An 18,136-nucleotide genomic window follows, 5' to 3' on the forward strand; every position below is an offset into this window, starting at 1 on the left:
AAAGTCACCAAGAGGCAATGCAAGAAATGAAACAAAATATGGAAGTTAGGAAAAGTACATATTTTCTTAAATTTACTACTGAAAAGATTTGATATGAGATCCAAAACAACAAGTAAAGATAGAGACAAACAGGCAAACATAATATCATTCCAAGTCTGTTATTAGTAAACCATGGTAATTCCAATTTTAACATAATTTTGAATCTGAAAGAAAACTTGAGTAAGTAGTACATTTTCTACAGCACATTTCATACTTGAAAATTCTCATTAGTAAGGCAGTTATTATGAAGAGGGGAATTACTTTGACCCTTTGCCATTAGTTAATTCTGCTCTTGGTATCTTTTTATTTAAAACATCTTGCCTGACTCAGGCAAGACTGTCTTATCTGCTTCCCAGCTCTGCAACGTTGACTGTAGGAGAAAACAAACTACAAGGGTTGAGGGAAAAGAAAACTGTGTTATGACAGTTTATGTTTGACAAAGGGCTTGGAAAATGAAACGTTAAAGGAAGAAAAAAGCTAAGGAAACACCACGTACTGGGTATACATTGTTACCTGCAAGTAAGAAAAATGCTATTTATGAGAGAAATGAAAATATATATATATATATATATATATATATATATATATATATATATATTTTTGAAAGTCATACCTATGTAGACTAAGAATTTCATCACCTAATACAATCAGGGTAGAAATAAAAAGGCAACAGAGTCCATTCTTGACTGACTTCTCCTCTTCTATTTTTCTCCAAGTTATTTATCCACAGTCTACAGAAGAGAAGCTTAATGCCTGGCAAGAGAGTTAGCTTGTGTTTGAAAGGAACTAATGCTCCTCCAGTGTTTGCCAAACTTCAGGCCTTTATACTTTGATTTCATAATTGTTCCTTTATTTGTGTGCTACCTGTAATATTTAACCTTTTAGAGTATTGACATTAAATTCACTCCTTCACTTTTAAAATCAACCTGGTTTTATCTAGGCAGTAATCTTTGTAACAACTGAGGTTTAATGTGCTGATTAATTATTTTCAAATACTATGGAGATAAAATCTTAAATTATATATATACACACACACATATTTTATTTTAAGTTTAATCCATATACTAGTGGTACATGATTCTCCCTTCAGAGGACATTATCCTACCCTGAAAACCATTTCACATAAATAGTATCAATGAAGAGAGAATTCTGCAGTAATTAGAATAAAAGTCCATAAAAAATCTCCTTATTATTTTTGACTGGTGTATGCATGCCCCTTTTTTATGTAAAGAAACTAGTCAGGAATGAACAAATTCAACAATTCAAAAGGTTTAAAAGGACTTGCTTACACAGGTATGGCCAAATATTCTAGCTTTCTCATGGTTCACTTCTTGACTGTAGGGAAGAAAATTCTTCCCCATCAAAATCAGTACAGTCAATTCATCTTTTCATAAGCTTCAGATAGTTCCCATGGCATTTTCCTCCCTTTTTTTCAGTGGCAAGCCTATGCCCCTAGAAATTTCATCTACCACTCAAGAATGAGAGACAGGACAGAATATAACACAGAGGTTAAAAAATTTGTACATCATCTAAAGATAGACCAAAATTTAGTTCTGGTTCCCTTTTCTGTTCCTTACTGGCCTTGTGACCTTGGGCAAATTGCTTAACTTCTCTTTGCCTCAGTGAAATGGATACAATAAAAGCACCTATTTCATTGGATGATTGTCAAAATTAAGTGAGATAAAGCAGGCAAAATTCTTAACGCAGTATCCTGCACATAGCAAATGCTTAATAAATGCTTGCTCTTATCACTGGCATTATTTTATTATAATTTATATGGAGGTATGATTTATTAGATGACATTGAAGCACAATATTCCATCATCTACTACAGAAACTAACCAAGAACAATGTAGGATAATAGAGGTTTTTAATTTCCCCTCCTCCAGTGGAGAAAGAATTTGTTTTCAGATTCCCTCTCTATGGGGGGTTGAGGAGAGAACCTTTTAAATCACATCCAAAGAAGAAAATAGAAGCTCAGAAAATCATACCAATCTTCCTAGATTAATGCAATGGCTTTGTATTTTCTCCATTTGCCTATGCCTGGCCAACATTTGATGTAATATTTCTTCAGCCCTTACAGCCTAGTGGTAGAGACTCCAAAGAATAATATATAACAATTTTTCAACACTTTATAAAATTTTCTTGACCTACAGATCTAGTGTCAATTATATTAATAGATCTGAAAGCAAAAGGAATAATTCCTAAAGAACTTTCATAAATAAATGATTTGTACAAGTCTGTTTCTCTGACTCTTTGGGTTTGATAATTAAACATTTTCAGTGGAAAGAAACCTATGGGCCATGCGAGTAAAACCACTACTAAGAATTCTATTAGACAGTTTTGGAGTTTTCTTTTTAAAGGAGGAGGAACATCAGGACTATTGTTTTAGCTCAGTGATTTCTTAAAGGAAATCTATGGACCCATTACATCAGAACTAATTTATAAAGATCAGATATTCCCCCCATAGGAAAGAGTGAATGTCCCCTCACTGCCACGACCACCATACTCAGTTGTACTGCCACTTCTTTCCTGAAAAACCATGCTAATATAACACTGATCTGTTTCAACTTACTGACAATTTTCTAACGAATTATATTTCCTATTCTCTTATGACATTACAACCAGAATTGTATAAGTCTCCAAAGTTTAATATTTGTGAACAAGCTCACTTCTGGTTCAAACATATTTTCCTGATCTTATATTTGCCTAATTTTCTCATGTTTAACTTATTTTTTTGATAAGGTAGGTATAAATTATACCTATATGTATATAAATTATTCATATATATGAATAATCAGTGCTGGTAACAAAGGGTTGTATTTCACGTTAATTGGAATAGCTAAAAATCACTTAGCTATATTGTATTTGAGAAATAGCAGTTTTGACATAAACATATTTTCCAGGCTAAGTTAAACACTGGAAATTCAATATCCTCACAGTAGTCAAAAAAGTAAGGGTGATGTCATATGATAGATGACAATGACCCATAAAGCACTGCTTTTTTTTGTTTGTTTTTTGTTTTTTTTTAGATGGAGTCTCCCTCAGCCAGGCTAGAGTGTAGTGGTGCTCTAGCACCACATGGCTCACTGCAAACTCTGCCTCCCAGGTTCAAGCGATTCCCCTGCCTCAACCTCTCGAGTAGCTGAGATTGCAGGCACGCGCCATCATGCCTGGCTAATTTTTTTTTTTTTGGAGTATAGTAGAGATGGATTTTCACCATGTTGGCCAAGATGGTCTCGATCTCCCGACCTCATGATCCACCCACCTCAGCCTCCCAAAGTGCTGGTATTAGAGGCGTGACCCACGGTGTCTGGTCCAAAAAGCACTGCATTTTTTAAGTAAACGGAAAGCCATAAATGATAAACAAAACTCAGTGTCTGTACTTTGTTACCTTGAGTCAGAATTTGGTATCCTTTCTCACACCTGTTATGTGAATGGGGAACGGCAAATTCAAGGAGGCAGGACACACTGGATACTTTAATGAAGGCTCTTTCAGAGACATTTAGAAGTATCCCAATTTTCTAAGAGTCTAGTGAGTTACTGGTCTGATATGTGAAATTAGTTAAGCTAATAGGCCACTCACCAGTCTTGTAGCAAAATTAGAAATGATTACACATTTATAAATGATTTCCAAGTATAAATGTGTGGTTCACTTAAGAAAGCTAAGAATAATAAAAACTTACTGCCTACATCCAGTTACCCCTAATCTCACCTAATCAACTTCCTTTCTTCCTCTAAAGTATTAAGGTAGTCATGAGGCCATTCCCTTAGTTTTATACTCCCTTAAGGAGTTGTGTGTTTTTTTATCTTCTTCTTCTTTTTCATTCTGTGGCTACCTCTGAGATTAGTTTTACACTGACTCCATTTGCATAGAAAGTAGGTGAACTTATATGTTATTATTTAGGTGGGAAAGAGGGTAAAACAAATAGGGAAAATGTCAGGTAGGCTGAATATATAGCATGCTTTTGCCAAAGACATACCAAATTTAGAAACAGATCAGTTTGGAGGTTTTTATATATTATAGTTTGCTGCTAACTTTAGAAATGCATTTTGATGAGTTTACTGCTGGTCATCATTGATTAATGTGATATCTATTTCGTTAAAAAAAAGCAGACATTCATTAGCATTTATTCATAATTGTTTCAATACTTCAGTTTAGTTTCAGTTTCAAATATGTTAGATTTCAAATCAAAGATTTATTTTTTAAAGAGTATCAGAAAGTTTTTTTCTGAACACCTTACTAAGTTCTAGACTGTTTCTACTAATTTCTCTAAGCCCAACAGTTACTAGAGGCTATTAGATCTTTTACTTGGGGAACAAATGATAATCCAAAATGTGGTAATTTATGTATTCTGCTTCTGTGCATTTTACTATTTATATTTACTTTTTAAAAATATATGACTAGATTGGTATAACGTTCATTGTGTCCTCTTACCACCATATTCATAAGGAAAAAATATAAAAAAATTCAAATCATTTTAATTTGAATTCTACTAAATTGCTAAAGTTGTTTGCATAAGAGAAGATTTGAAACAGTTGGCTAAAATGAGGTTTAAAGGGTTAATTATAGTTTTATTTAGCTCTTTTATTGCTCCTGGCATTGTCGTGAATAATTGAAAAATGTATCATGGTAACTTGAATGCACTTTTAAATTTTACTTCAGGCAACATATGCCCATTTATGCTCTGGAATGAGCTGAGTCATAAGTCCTAAACCTTGTCATTTTGAGAAGCAATCAATCTTCTGGTTTTTGGCACCACTATACACGTACCACCCTTGGAAGCTGGTAAGTATTAAGGGATCCCATTATAGCATATCTACACCTTTGTTTATCTTTTATAAGGCCCTATAAATAATGGAAGAAACTGAGTTCTCCGGGAGACTCAGAACCTCCCGGCTTTGTTTATCCTGATGAGTTTTCCACTAACCTGTGGTTTTGTGCCATACGGACTTTCATGATAAGTAGAATCAGCTTAGAGATTTATTACTGGCAGGCAGAAATAGAATAGCTGGCAACAACCTGATTATAATCACTGTGCTTAATTCCAGAGATCTTGGTTGGAACATTCAGGACAACTTGATTGACTATTAAAGGGAAACAGGTGTTATAACAAAGGTCTTGTCTAGACAAGAACTCTTATCTCTTTCCTTCTGTAATCTGTTTGACTACGCCTTCATGATTTTGTAGGTTAGAGTCTGTATAAGGGCTTCTACAGTTGCTAGATTCAAAAGGAACTTTCAGCATTCTGGTAGTGGGGCTGTGCTGTCACCAGCGAGGATGTAATTTCCTCTGGGAGATGGGGTTCATCGGTGGATCTTTCTTAATAGATTAGGCATACTGTTACATCAAACTTGCCTTGCAGGGTCATTTTAGATGGAGGGGGGTGCTGTCACCCAGTAAGAAAGTAGAAATTGATGAGGCTGCTATGGGGCTACCTATGGGGAAAAGCCATCCAATTCCCAGGGACAGACTATACACTTAGATATCTCCCTTAAACCTGTACTACTTGTTAGTCATTTATGTATGTCTTTCTTAAGCCACTGTAAGAAGGAAAAGGATGACTGCACTGTGAGATGCAATTTTGTTCTTGAATTAAAGAATGGCAGTGTGTCATTGCCTTATCAGTTGTCAGTTTAAGATTGCTTTCGAATCTGAATAGATAAAGTCTCTCTGGATCTGAACTCTTACCCCCTAGACGATGTGTTAACTCTTCACAGTATTAATCTGAATGTTTGAAAATCATTCTTTGTTCATTGAATAAAGCCTGTGAGAAACAGCCCTATTTTAGTTTGTTTCACTCCTAGTTGGCTACGTATCTTGCTTAGTAGTTTCTCATTACACATATATATGTATTAGGTTTTTTTCTAAACCTTTTTGTATTCATAGTTTCTAAGACCATCATGCTCTTAGAATATTTTAGTTAGAACCAGCTTCTCATTCAAAGAAGTCACTTTTCTTTGAGATCATCATAGCAACAATTCTTACAGGGTGCCCAAAAGAACTAGTTATCCAAATGGAATGAAACAATGTGAGAAGGAAAAGGGTAGTTGAGGTTGAAGCTACATGAGTGAAGACTTTTGCTTCTCCTTAAATTAGGCAAATCTGATTTCCCTTGTGGTCATGATTGCTACAAACACACTTGACACAATTTTCATTATACTAAATTACAACAGATTATAATACATATTGCATATGAACTAAAACCATTATAGTTATTCTTGACTGTGAATTAAAAATGTAATAAGCTATCCAAAACTAAAAATCTCATTTATGCAAAAAAAGAGTCAACATACTTTCAAGGTATCTCAAATTCAGAATTTTTCTCATTCTGAGGTCATAGGGCATACATACATATTCACAAAGAAAACTTCTATGAGGAAACAGACTGAAATTTAAGCAATCTGAATATTTAGATATAGAGAATCATCTGAACCATCAGAATGAAAGTCTGGAATGAGCAACTTACATTGCTGCAATTCTGTCCTTGGAGATATTTAAGGAAAAGAGAACATACTAAACCTATTGTATGGTTCAGTCATTTATCTGACAATGAACAGGATTCTGAGAGGAGTTCACAACATCCTTCCCCAGCATCATGATTCCATAATCTTTCTATGCATTATGTTTTGAAATGTTACCACTTAAAATACATGGCAAGCACTAGATAAGTGTTTGTGGACTGATTTCAATTTCCAGTAATGAGGCAAGCTAAAGACAGGCCATAGATTCAGTGTGCACCCACAAAAAAGAAAGGAAAATAGACTAATCATCCCCTAAATAAATGAGAGCTGAACATACAATTTAATTGTCTTAATTAAGTCAAGTATATTAAGCTTAATTCCAGCAATGTGTAATACATTCTTGCTCTATTTTTTTCTATAGTACATGAGCACCTTCAATTAGCCTAAAGAATGAATGGCTATTTCCGTAATTGCTTAGAGGCAGGCAAATGGCAAGAGTACTACAACCACTATCAGAATTGTGGGCAGTCTTAATATGATTTTTATTTTTGTTATGCTTTAATATTAAGCTTGAGTGAGTTTGTAATATAATGCAACAGATCTCAACTGGGGGCAATTTTACCCCCAAGGGTATATTTGGTAATACCTGGAAACATTCCTGGTTGTCACAACTAGGGGGGGTCCTCTGGCATTTAGTGGGTAGAGGCTAGGGCTGCAGTTATAATGCAGAAGATAGTGCCCCCACACAAAAGAACTATTCTGCCCAGAATGTCAGTAGTGCCAGAGTTGAAAAGTCCTCATGTAAACAACAATCCATGAGCATACAAAATACTCTATATTTGAAGGGAAAACTTTGACTTCCACTATTTATCATATTAACTTCCACCAAATGTAAATTACAACCTAGATAAAAGGGCAGCATCAGGTTGCATATTTAACTAAACCACATTGCCAGCAGATTGAATAAAGCCACAAAGTTACTTTACTGAATAATTTTCCCCAGCAGATGTCACCTGAAATAGAAGTAATTACAGAAATTTCTAAGCTTATGAAGACACTACTGATGTTAGAATAACATCCTTTCTCCACATATACTTGAGAATTTCAGATCCTGCCTTCACCATTGACTGGCTGTGTAAACTTAGATAACTTATTGATCTCTCTGTGCATAGATTACCTCACTACAGATTTGGGATAATAGTATTTTATTTCATAGTGTTATGATAATTGAATTAGATAATACATATAGCAAGACAAAGAATATATAGGTTGAATAGTTTTTCAAGAGAAAATTTTCTTTCTTTTTAAAAAGTAAAATACATTGAGAAGCAGTTTTAAGTGGGGAAAAGCAGGCCTCTAGGTCATGGTTCATAAAATGTAGAAGGGAAAAAGAGCAGAGTCATAAAAATACAGGAACAGTGAAGAAGCTAGAGGTTACAGAGAAGAGGTCAGAAGTCTCATATTTCAGAGACTGAAAGACTTTTGGTAAACAGGATGTCTAATGTACAGTATCCAGTTATTTGTTGCCAGAATGAATGTCCTACCCCTCTCTCTGAATTATTAGTAAAGTCTGTTTCATACTAATTTCTTATGTGAGGGGTTTGGGGGAAGACAAAAGCTTGATGGAAGATCTATTGCTTAGGTATGCCAAAGAATAGAGGGGTCAGGATATGATGAAGGAATGATGAGGAAAGTTAAAAGACAGGAGATTTGGAGTAACTGTGCAAATTATATTAATATGAGAAACTAAGGACTCAGGAATTTGCATATATCTTAGGATCATTTCACAAGATGTCAAATGAATACTAAATCCAATTTCATCTAAATTTCAAGGTATTAGAAAAGTGAATACAGTCATTCTTTCAATATACCTGGGGATTGCTTGCATAACCCCTATGTATAACAAAGTCCATGAATACTCAAATATCGCAGTCAATTCTCCTTATGTGTGGGTTTCTGTAGTTTCAATCCATGTTTGGCTGAAAAATACCTACATATAAGTAGACCCATGAGGCTCAATCCTATGTTGTTCAAGGGTCAACTATACTGTCAACAAGATATTGCTTCAATCAGAGATTACGTGTCTTTTTTCTAAGTCCATTTGTTTAGCGTTGTCATGGCTCTTAGGCAGAAAAAGGAAACAAAATCAGTTCTAAGGAGATATCTTGGCCTCACTGCTCTTGGACGCTTTGGACCTTTTGGCACTCAGTTTCTGCAACAACACAATGAGAATAATAACTACCTGCTTCACAGTATTAATATGTAAAATTTATGTGAAAGATCTTTGTATGTGATAAAGCTTTCTGTTAATATTAGCATAAACTAATTGAGGGAACAATTATTTAATTAATAACATGTCTCATTATAAAAAAAAAAGAGGGTTAGCAAATACTCATTGATGGATATGTTAAAATGTTAGTCAAAATGTTCGTCACTACTCCTATGAACATGCTTGTGTGAAAGCCTTATGACTACATTTTAATTTCATTTCATATAGCATTCAGAACAATAGAAACAACAATAATTCAAAGTATCAACCGCCTTCTCCACTTATTAAAAGCATTTCTGGACTATAACTTACTTCACCCAGTAGTATAATACATTTCCTACCATGAGATTTGTTACTTGACAGTTTAAAATATCTGCACTTGACATGATATATGTATTTATTCACTTTTTATGAGGTTAGGATTCTCCAGAGTATACAGCAAGCACTTATCTACCTGCACATTGTTTTAAAGCAGAGAACAAACTAAAATGAAGAATAACCACATACTCTGCAAAAAATACTAAACATCTACTTAACAAGATGAAAAATAATGCTTTTAAACCTATTTTCTCAAAAGCCACTGTACAAATGGCAGGTTGAGGGTGAGAGGACTTTCTTTGAAAGTCACTACCCATACAGAGAATGATGACCTTTGTCCTCCAGCACCATTGAGGACAAAATAAGGAGGAGTCAAGATATATTTTAAAAAGAAAAACTGAGGGTAAAAGAAAACTGCTGAACAACCCTGTACTTGGCAGTCAAGATAGATGGTATACTAAATAATGAGTAAGAAGAGCTTTATCAACTGATGATTGAATAAACAAAATATAGAATGGTATTCAGTCATAATAATGACCTCCTGATACATGCTACAATGTGAATAATCCTTAAAAATATGCTAAGTGAAAGAAGTCATTCACAAGAACCACATGTTATATAATTCATAAATGTTTGGTATTTTATTTTATTTCAATAATTTTTGGTGAACAAGTGGGTTTTGGTTACATGGAAAAGTTATTTAGTGGTGATTTCTGAGATTTTGGTTCACCCATCACCTGAGCAGTGTACACTGCATCCAAGGTGTAGTCTCTTATTCCTTACCCCCTTTCCCCCTTCCCCCTGAGTCCCCAAAGTCTATTATATCATTCTTATGTCTTTGTGTCCTTATAGCTTAGTTCTCACTTATAAGTGAGAACATAACATATTTGTTTTTCCATTCCTGAATTACTTCACTCAGAATAATGGTCTCCAACTCCATCCAGGTTGCTGCAAATGTCATTATTTCATTTTGTTTTATGGCTGAGTAGTAACTCATGGTGTATATATACTACATTTTCTTTATCCACTCATTGATTGATGGACATTTAGGCTGGTTCCATATTTTTGCAAATGCAAATTGTGCTGCTGTAAACATGTGTGTGCAAGTGTCTTTTTCATGTAATGACTTCTTTTCATCTTCAGTAGTGAGAATGCTGGATTGAATGGTAGATCTACTTTCAGTTCTTTAAGGAATCTCCATACTGTTTTCCATACGGGTTGTACTAGTTTATATTCCTACTAGCAGTGTAAAAGTGCTTCTTTTTCACTACATCCATGCCAAAATGTTTTTAAATAAAAACATTTAATATGTTTTTATTGTTTTTATTTTGGCCATTCTTGCAGGTGTAAGGTGGTATCTCATCCTGGTTTTCATTTGCATTTCCTAATAATTAGTGATGTTGAGTATTTTTTCATGTTTGTTGGCAGTGTGTATATATTATTTTGAGAATTGTTTATTCATGTTCTTAGCTCACTTTTTCATAGGATTATTTGTTTTTGTACTTGGTGGTTTGAACTTCTTGTAGATTCTGGATATTAGTCCTTTGTCAGAAGCATAGTTTTTGAATATCTTTTCCCACTCTGGGTTGTCTAAACAATACTGATTATTTCTTTTGCTGTGCAGAAGCTTTTTAGTTTATTAGGTCCCATCTATTTATTTTTGGTTTTGTTGCATTTGCTTTTGGGTTCTTGGTCATGAGTTCTTTGCCTAAGCCAGTATCTAGAAGAGTTTTGTTTTTTTGTTGTTGTTGTTTTGTTTTGTTTCGTTTTGTTTTTGTTTTTTTCTATGTTATCTTCTAGAATGTTTATGGTTTCAGGACTTACATGTAAGTCTTTGATCTATCTTGAGTTAATTTTTGTATAAGGTGAGAGATGACTTTCATTCTTTTACATGTGGCTTGACATTTATCCCAGCACCATTTATTGAATAGTGTGTTGAGAAGGTTTGGCTGTGTCCCCACCCAAATCTCATCTTGAATTGAAGCTCTCATAATTCCCATGTGTTTTGGGAGAAACCTGGTGGGAGATAATTAAATCATGGGGGGTGGTTTCCCCCATACTGTTCTCCTGGTAGTAAATAAGTCTTATGAGAGCTGATGGTTTTATAAGAGATTTCCCCTTTCACTTGGCTCATTCTCTCTTGTCCACAAGCATGTAAGACATGACTTTGCTCTTCCTTCATTTTCACCATGATTATAAGGCCTCCCCAGCCATGTGAAACTGTGAGTCAATTAAACCTCTTTTCTTTATAAATTACCCAGTCTCAGGTACGTCTTTATTAGCAGCATGAGAACAGACTAATATAGTGAATTGGTACCAGGAGTTGGGTGCTGCTGTAAAGATACCCGAAAATGTAGAAGTGACTTTCGAATTGGGTAACAGGTAGAGGCTGGAACATCTTGGATGGCTCAGAAGAATATAGATAAATGTGGGAAAGTTTGGAACTTCCTAGAAACTTGTTGAATGTCTTTGACCAAAATGCTGATAGTGATATGGACAATAAAGTCCAGGCTGACGTGGTCTCAGATGGAGATGAGGAATGTGTTGGGAAATGGAGTAAAAGTGACTGTTGCTATGTTTTAGCAAAGAGATTGGTGGCATTTTGCCCCTGTCCTAGAGGTTTGTGGAACTTTGAACTTGAGGGAGACGATTTAGGGTATCTGGCAGAAGAAATTTCTAAGCAGTAAAGCATTCAAAATGTGACTCGGGTGCTGTTAAAAGCATTCAGTTTTAAAAGGGAAACAGAGCAGAAAATTTGCAGCCTGACTGTGCGATATGAAAGAAAACCCCATTTTCTGAGGAGAAATTAAAGCTGACTGCAGAAATTTGAATAAGTAATGAGGAGCCAAATGTTAATCACCAAGACAATGGGAAAAATATCTACAGGGTATGTCAGAGACCTTTGATGTATCCCCTCCCATCACAGGCTTGGAGGCCTAGGAGGGAAAAATAGTTTTGTGACCCAGGCCCAAGGACCCTCAGCTATGTGCAGCCTAGAGACTTGGTGCCCTGCATTTCAGCTGCTCTAGCCATGGCTAAAGAGGTCAAGGTAGAGCTTGGACTATGGCTTCAGAGGATGCAAGCCCCAACGCTTGGCAGCTTACATGTAGTGTTGAGCCTGCAGATGCATAGAAGTCAAGGATTGAGGTTTGGGTACCTCTGCCTAGATTGCAGAGGATGTATGGAAATGCCTGGATGTCCAGGCAGAAGTTTGCTGCAGGAGCAGGGCCCTTATGGGAAACCTCTGTTAGGGCCATGCAGATGGGAAATGTGGGGTGAAGGCCCCCACAGAGAGTCACCACTGGGGCACTGCCTAGTGGAGCTGTGAGAGGAGGGCCATTGTATTAGTCCATTTTCATGCTGCTGTTAAAGACATACCCAAGACTGGGAAGATAAAATGGTTTAATTGGACTTAACAGTTCCACGTGGCTTGGGGAGGCCTCAGAATCATGGCAGGAGGTAAAAGGCACTTCTTACATGGCAGCAGCAAGAGAAAATGAGGAAGAAGCAAAAGCAGAAACCCCTGATAAACCCATCAGATCTCTTGAGACTTATTCACTATCACAAGAATAGCATGGGAAAGACTGGCCCCCATGATTCAATTATCTCCCCCTAGGTCCCTCCCACAACACATGGGAATTCTGGGAGATACAATTCAAATTGAGATTTGAATGGGGACACAGCCAAACCATATCAGCCACCATCCTCCAAACCTCAGAATAGTAGATACACTGACAGCTTGCACTGCGCACCTGAAAAATCTGCGGACACTCAACACTAGTCTGTGAAAGCAGCCAGAAGGAAGGCTGTACCCTGCAAAGCCACAGCGGCAGAGCTGCCCAAGACCATGGAAAACCATCTATTGTATCAGCATGACTTGGATGTGAGACATGGAGTCAAAGGAGATCATTTGGAGCTTTAAGATTTGACTGCCCTGCTGGATTTCAGACTTGCATGGGGCCTTTAGGACCCCTTCATTTTGGCCAATTTCTTCCATTTGGAATGGGTATATTAATCCAATGCCCATGCCCCCATTGTATCTAGGAAATAACTAAGTTGCTTGGATTTTACAGGCTCATACATGAAAGGGATTTGCTTTGTCTCAGATGAAACTTAAAATTTTGGACTTTTGAGTTAAAGCTGAAATGAGTTAAGACTTTAGAGGACTGTTGAGAAGGCATGATTGGTTTTGAAATGTGAGGACCTGAGATTTGGGAGGAGTCAAGGGCAGAATGATGTGGTTTGGCTCTCTCCCCATCCAGATCTCATCTTGAATTGTAGCTCCCATAATTCTCACGTGTTATGTGAGGGACTGAGTGGGAGATAATTGAATCATGGTGGTGGTTCCCCCATACTGTTCTCATGATAGTGAATAAGTCTCATGAGATCTGATGGTTAGATAAGAGGTTTTCCCTTTCACTGGGCTCTCAGTTTCTCTTGCCTGCCATCATGTAAGACATGACTTTGCTCTTCTTTTGCTTCCACCATGATTATGAGGCCTCCCCAGCCATGTGGAACTGTGAGCCAATTAAACCTCTTTTCCTTATAAATTACCCAGTCTCAGGTATGTCTTTATTATCAGCATGCAAACAGACTAATACAAGTGTCCTTTTGCCACTTCATGTTTTTGTTTGCTTTGTTGAAGATCAGTTGGCTGTAAGAATTTTGGTTTACTTCTGGGTTCTGTATTCTGTTCCATTGGTCTGTGGCCTATTTTTATACCAGTACCATGCTATTTTCGTAACTGTAGCCTTGTAGTATAGTTTGAAGTCAGGTAATGTGATGCCTCCAGATTTGTTGTTTTTGCTTAGCCTTGCTTTGTCTAGGCAGGCTCCTTTTTAGTTCCATATACATTTTAAGATTGTTTTTTTGTTTGTTTGTTTTGTTTTTGTTTTTGTTTTTCTAGTTCTATGAAGAATACTGATGGTATTTTGATGGGAATTGCACTGAATCTTTAGATTGCTTTTGGCAGTATGGTCATTTTCACAATATTCATCTATCCATCCATGAGCATGGGATGTGTTTCCATTTGTTTGTGTTGTTGATTTCTTTCAGCAGTGTTTTGTAAGATTCCTTGCAGAGATCTTTCACCTCTTTGTTTAGGTATATCCCTAAGCATTTTATTTTTGAGCAGCTATTGTAAAATGGCTTGAGTTTTTGATTTGACTCTCAGCTTGGTCGCTGTTGGTGTATAACAGTGCTACTGATTTGTATACATTGATTTTGTATCTTCAAACTTTCCCGAATTCATTTATCATATCCAAGGCTTTTTGGATGAGTCTTTAGAGTTTTCTAGGTATACAACCATATCATCAATGGACAGCAACAATTTGACTTCCTCTTTACCAACTTGGATGCCCTTCATTTTTTTCTCTTGTCTGGAATATTCTCCAAGATGGAACATAGGACAGGTTGCTAAATAAATCTCAATAAATTTAACAAAATCAAAATTATATCAAGTATCCTCTCAGACCACAGTGGAATAAAAATGGAAATTAACTCCAAAAAGAACTCGCAAAACTATACAAATACATGGAAATTAATCTGATTTTAAATTATCTTTGGGTCAGTAATGAAACCAAGATAGAAATTTAAAAAATATTCAAACTGAATGATAGCAGAACACAACTTATCAAAACCTTTGGGATATAGTAAAAGCAGTGCTAAGAGGGAAGTTCATAGCATTGAAAGCCTACATCAAAAAGTCGGAAAGAGCACAAATATACAACCTAAGATCACACCTCAAGGAACTAGAGAAACAAGAACAAACCAAGCCCAAACCCAGCAGAATCAAAGAAATCACAAAGATCAGAGTGGGACTAAAGGAAATTGAAACAAACAAACAAACAAAAATACAAAAGATGAATGAAGCAAAAATTTGGGTATTCGAAAAGATAAACAAAATTGATAGACCATTAGTGAGATTAATGAAGAAGAGAAGAGAGAAGATCTAAATAAGCTCAATTAGAAATGGAATGGGAGATATTACAACCAATACCACAGAAATACAAAGGATCATTCAAGGCTACCATGAACACCTTTATGTGCACAAACTAGAACATCTAAAGGAGATGGATAAATTCCTGGAAATATCAACCCTCCTAGACTAAACCAGAAAAAAATAGAAACTCTGAACAGACCAATAACAAACAGTGAAATTGAAATGGTAATTTAAGAAAAAGCATCTAGAACTAGTTAGGTTCACAGCTGAATTCTATCAGACATTCAAAGATTAATTGGTACCAATGTTACTGAAACTATTACAAAACATATAGAAAGAAGAAATCCTTCCCAATTCATTCTATGAAGCCAATATCACCTTAATACCAAAACCAAGAAAGGACATAACAACAACAACATAAAACTACAGACAAATATCCCTGATGAACAGGGATGCAAAAATTTTCAACCGAATACTAGCTAACCAAATCCAGCAGCATATGAAAAAGACAATCCACCATGATCAAGTGGGTTTTATACCAGGGATGCAGGGATGGTTTAACATATGCAAGTCAATAAATATAATATATCACATAAGCAGAATTAAAAACAAAAATCATATGATCATCTCAATGGACACAGAAAAAGCATTTGACAAAACCAGCATTCCTTTATTATTAAAACCTTCAACACAATCAGCATAGAAAAGGACATACCTCAAGGTAATAAAAGCCATCTATTACAAACCCCCAGCCAACATAGCACTGAATGGGGAAAATTTGAAAGCATTCTCCCTGAGAACTGAAAAAAGACAAGGATGCCCACTTTTACCACTTCTGTTCAACATAGTACCAAAGTCCTACCCAGAGTAATATAATTCCACTTATATAAAATGTCTAGACTAGCCAAATCTACAGTATAGAGACAGATGGGAGATTAGGGTTCCCTACGACTGGGAGGAGTGGAAAAATTGAGTATAACAGCTACAGTTTCTTTTTAGGGTAAGGAGAATATTTTAAATTTGTCTGTGGTGATGAATGCACAGGTTTGTTTATACACTAAAAGATACTGATTTGAACACCTTAAATGTGTAAATTGTATGGCATGTGAATTATATCTCAATAAAGTGGTTAAAAATAAGGATTAGCACAGGTACATAGTAATGGCTCAAATATAAGATTTGTCACTAACGCCATTAATATCATAATATCTTTTATGAAAAGATTAAAAGTTAGAGATGCTTTGACTTCATACTCTTCCTTCAGTAATTTTCTCCTACTCCCTTTCGGACAATTACAACATGTTTCACCAACTGTAATAACCTTATCTGCCTTCCAAAATTACCATCCATCCCTTCCCAACCTCACTTTCAAAGAACACCAAATTATCTTTAATTCATGCAATTGTTGATACAAATACTTATTGTGAGCACAGTTAATCCACACAAGTATATCCATTTCTTAACTGAAACTCTACCTTAAGCCCTTGTTGACCTGGATTCTTTGCTATCAAACTATACTACAAAGAGAAAAGAATAATTTATTGAATATAATTCTGATAAAGTATCTCCCTGATAAGGAGTTCAAACTAGTTTCTCTGGAGTCAGATTCATATTGCTAGGAATGTGTGTCTAGTATTTCCATGAATACAGATCTTATCTAAATTAACCTGAGTTTGAGTCTTCATCTCTGACTTTCTCTTACTCAAACCTCATGGTCTAGCTCAGAGGTTCTTACCCTAATAGAACTCAGGGATCTGTGAACTTGGATAAGAAAAATAATATATACATCGTTATTTTTACTAACCTCTAGTTGAACTGTGGTAGCAAATGATAGTAACAAACCACATTAGTTTAAGAGTATTATGGATATTGTCAGCAATAAAAAAAGTTTACTTACTATATGACAATTGTTGCAAGTAACTTTAAACATTGCTTATGCTCACCACTTCCTCAAACTCATGGTAGTTATTAGACATACTGTTAGGTCTTATTATTTAATGTGTTAAATAGAAATAACATCTATTAGCAAATCACAAATTTATTTTATATTATTTTAGTTATTGATTCTCAATATAAATAGTTGCTTTGGTAGTTGAAAGTAGTGCATTTTATGTACTTAAAAATATTCTGAAATGAGGTCCATACACAGCAGACTTCCAAAGGGGCCCCAGCACAAAAAAAAGATTAATAACCACTAGTTAGCAGAATAAACTTCTAATATTTTACACAAAATGTTTAACTTTATTCATCATTGAATTTGCCATTCTCTTAGGCTTCTATAATGCTTTTGCCACAATGAGGGGTATCTTTTTTTTTTTTTTTTTAAGGCAAGGTGTTCCTTCTCTCCAGTCATCCAAGTGCCTGCCTTCCTTGTAAACACCACTGCCAACTCAGTTTCTCCACAAAGCACTCTTAGGTCAGTCTAAGTGTCTCATCCCCTCCGACATGGATAAAACTTTGCCATGAAGTTGAAAGATTTGTATAGTTGCAACTATTTATTAGTTGGTATTTTCTTTCGATTGTCCGTATATATTATCTGTGTTTGTTCTCTTCTAATGAACTGAAATGTATTATGGCCCAGAATCTGTCTAAGAGAGAGAAGACAAAGTAGAATTCTTTAAAACCATGTTATGTTACTTGGTTGGAGCTCTTGTTAGAAGTCCAACATCATGGATTCCATCTCATTGCTTGCCGGCTAACTTTAATAGGCTCCCTGGCCGTATAGTTTGCCTTTCACCTTAGAGTTATTAATATGCCTTTGATCATAGGAGGAACAGGGTAAATGTTTGACTCTGTCAGCACAAATCCAATTATAAAAAATGAAAACATTATATACACTGCTTAGAAAAATGAAAACGTAAACTAGATAAACTTCTTAAATGGAAACTATAAAAATATAAACTTTATCTTGAATATTTAAAAAAAGCTTTTGTTTCTTAACACATTTATGTTAACCATTCTTTTATTACTGAAGGACTTTTTATAAAGACACCTAATAGGTTTAAAATATTTAAAAGGATGTGGAGTTCAACAGAGTCTTGAGCAGCAATAAATTAATTTAGGAATCTAATTCCTATAAAAATATTATTCCTAATGAATCGGGAC

General features: G+C 35.4%; 1 protein-coding gene across 2 annotated transcripts in view; it reads right to left on the bottom strand.

Annotated features, from left to right (window-relative positions):
- PRKG1 (protein kinase cGMP-dependent 1) overlaps positions 1–18,136 on the bottom strand; it is a 1,337,040-nt gene that overhangs the window by 841,274 nt on the left and 477,630 nt on the right. The gene's annotated exons all lie outside the window — the stretch shown is intronic.

The sequence above is a fragment of the Macaca fascicularis genome, chromosome 9 (assembly GCF_037993035.2).
Source record: "Macaca fascicularis isolate 582-1 chromosome 9, T2T-MFA8v1.1".
Lineage (NCBI taxonomy): Eukaryota > Metazoa > Chordata > Mammalia > Primates > Cercopithecidae > Macaca > Macaca fascicularis.